The sequence below is a fragment of the Montipora capricornis genome, chromosome 3 (genome assembly GCF_036669925.1).
Source record: "Montipora capricornis isolate CH-2021 chromosome 3, ASM3666992v2, whole genome shotgun sequence".
Taxonomy (NCBI): domain Eukaryota; kingdom Metazoa; phylum Cnidaria; class Anthozoa; order Scleractinia; family Acroporidae; genus Montipora; species Montipora capricornis.
The window spans coordinates 13803461-13806360 of NC_090885.1; the positions used below are offsets into that span (position 1 = coordinate 13803461).

The 2900-nt window shown below is 37.7% G+C and overlaps 1 long non-coding RNA gene across 1 annotated transcript; it reads left to right on the plus strand.

The window, feature by feature from the left end:
- The first annotated feature begins 996 nt into the window (after positions 1-996).
- Positions 997-2667, plus strand: LOC138041147 (uncharacterized). Its single transcript, XR_011130758.1, has 2 exons — positions 997-1387; positions 1730-2667. It is a non-coding gene; the product is annotated as an uncharacterized lncRNA (long non-coding RNA).
- The last annotated feature ends 233 nt before the right edge of the window (positions 2668-2900 follow it).

Here is a 2900-nt window from a genome sequence, read left to right on the forward strand (position 1 = left end):
CTCTTCACAGAGAATCGTTATGTGGAGGCGTATTTACCTTTTTTGATATTCTTCCTGATCGATGTGACAATTTATGGCGAGGTCGTATAAAAGGCGTGAAGATTTAGGGCATAATTATAAGTATGTTCGTGTTAATATCTCACTTGTGTCACTATTAATAACGCCTGTTTTTGTGATCAAAAGACAATTCAAGTTGTTGACGCTTGCTTTTACGTAAATGTTTCAAATTTGTTTGAATAATCTAGAAACGACGTACATGGGTATTTTTGTGGCCGTATCAACGAACGCACTGCACCCAGTAGAATGTAACAGTTTTACACAGGCAACGAGGTTAACATTTACCTTGGCTTTTTTAGCACTATAACCGAATATCAACATTTGAAAGGGGAATTTTGAGTGTTGACACTTCGTAGCGTAGGCTGGGAATTTACTTTTCAAATTAAGGCAGACGCTAATTGGATAAATTTTCAACGCAAACGATTTCATAAAGAAGAATTTCATGACGCTCTGTAAACACTAAGGGAAACTAACTGCTTTGGCTTTTAGCAAGCAGAAATGGTGTCTCTTTGGATTTTCCTCATACTCTCGTTTCCTTATTCATCAATTATGAGATGAAAGTTTCACTGTTTGGTTTTGGTTTTTTTCTTTTTTTTTTTGTGAGAGATACGATATATGTGAAACATTTTATAAGCTTACAAGGATTTTGAACTTTATCCGTCTTAAACCTATTACTCAAATCCCGGGTAAGAATTGTTTCCGCTTGCCAGACGAAATTGCTATCGGATGAAGTGGAATTAACATAATGTTGAACATTTCGCTCGTAACTGAAATTTTCTTTTTTTAGAGGATTGTTGCCGCCGGCACTACAAAGTAAAAAACATCGATGGTGTTGAAATCAACGCCTTCCTCTCTGCCTATATAAGGCCATGCAGTTTTTTTTTTTTTTTAATTGAGAGATCAAGAAGGAAAAAACTAAGTTTACGTCTCATTGAAATCAGTCAATGCCTGATACTAGGTGAGGTAATTGATACACTTTCTCTGAGGGAGCAACACTGCGGTTAAAAGCTCCTAAACCTCGGATAACTTTTCATTGACTTTCACTGACTGAAAAGGTCAGTTCCATTCTGAGTATTCATCAGATAAGGAGAACAAATAATCTAGAATGGAGAAAATAACTTTCATCATTATAGCAGTCGCCTTAACGTCCTTAATTGTTGAAGAAAGTGCTGGGATAACTACAATTATCCATGGAACGAGGATTCGAGCCATTCCCACAGAAAAGCCAAGCAAAAGGCGGACACGAAAGAAGGGTGTCGTTAAGACTTCAAATCTAAAGACTACAACAAGGCGAACTAAAAGACATCGCAGATATTAGAGCAAAGGCAAAGTAAGTCCGGCTTTTTATAGTCTAATTGTGCATTTAATAAGTCTTTTCATTTCCGTACGCGGCAGGGTTGAACAGGTTTCAAAATTCCTCTGCATGGTGGGGAAAACCTGAACAGTTGGGACCTTAAGCATGCTACATTTGTTTCTCTTCAGTTTCTTTGGTTAATCCTTGCGCTCGGATAATTGAAGTCAGTTACTGACTACATTCCCTCGGGTTTTTCCGCAAGTTAAATCTGGGTTTCTTGTGATTTTCAAAATAATTTTAAAAAAAAATACTCAGCAATCAAATGAAAGCTATTTGCTGCTTCTTGCCACTAACTTAAAAATGCTTGTTTGTTTGTAGAAATATGACAGATTGCACGAGGCACCACGATGGATGTGAGAGTGACTTTGTCGCCTTGATGGACGATTTTGAGGAAACGCGATGGCCTTTTTAGTAGAAAAGAGGAATTGATTCTTGCACTGATTCAAGTTTGACGATCAATGTATTCGACTGCTCCTGCCGAGGATCTGATTGAGTACAAGTTAGATGCAAATAATAGCAAAGAAGCCGTAATTTGAAAAGCCACTTTATCCCGGCGATAATTGAGTGGTCACACTTCCAACTCCGAATTTTAGGAGGCAATGATTCCTTGAAAAAGATTGCCGTTTTTTTGATTTGTCTAATTTATTTAAGGAGTTTACGAAGATTATGAATTTAACACTCTGTCCAGAAGACGCTTATTTTTTTGTAATATATTAAATAAGAGGAAATAAGAAAAATAGCAGGCAACAGGTAACAGCTATCAAATGGATGTCCACTTGGGGCAATCGAATTTATCCCAGTCGAAACTTGATATTTTCACCTGAGGAGCTTCCTTGTAGAGTGCAATAAGCAGCATCAATTAAGGGAAAATACCGACTAACCTAAGCCCCGACCTTGAAGGCTTAATTTCTGTCTTCAGGGACCACGTGTGGATTAATTAAACTAAATGGATTAGACGAAAGCCGTTCAGTTCAGTGAATAGGACAATCCAAGCAAAGAATAAAAGGCTAAGCCCTAAAGCTCTATTAAAAATATGTTCGTCACTTGAAACCGTAAGGAATTTTCTTCTTGCCTACTTCAGTGTCGCTTGCGGAAAGCGGTTTCTGCAGTCAGCCATGTATCATAGTCATATCGTAAAACTTTGACTTGAAGTTGCTGATACGTCTTACTAGACCGACGAAGTGATAGCTCCTTGAGTGTTATGGGAGAAATCAAAAGAAAATAAACAAAATTGAATAAAGGTTCTTTCCCTGGTATTATATGGTATTGTACAAGTATCAGCTGGCGCTTATGTCAATTTTCCTCTAACTGCAAGCCAAAACCACAGGAAACGGAAAAACATTGCAGACACAAATAGAGCGAACACTTTTTGTAGGAGGGGCGGGGGAGTCTTATGCCATTCATTGCTTGTTTGCAAAATGGAAAAAAAACGATGCTTCAAGAAAACAAACAATTCGACACTTCCTATACAACTGGAAAATGGCATTAA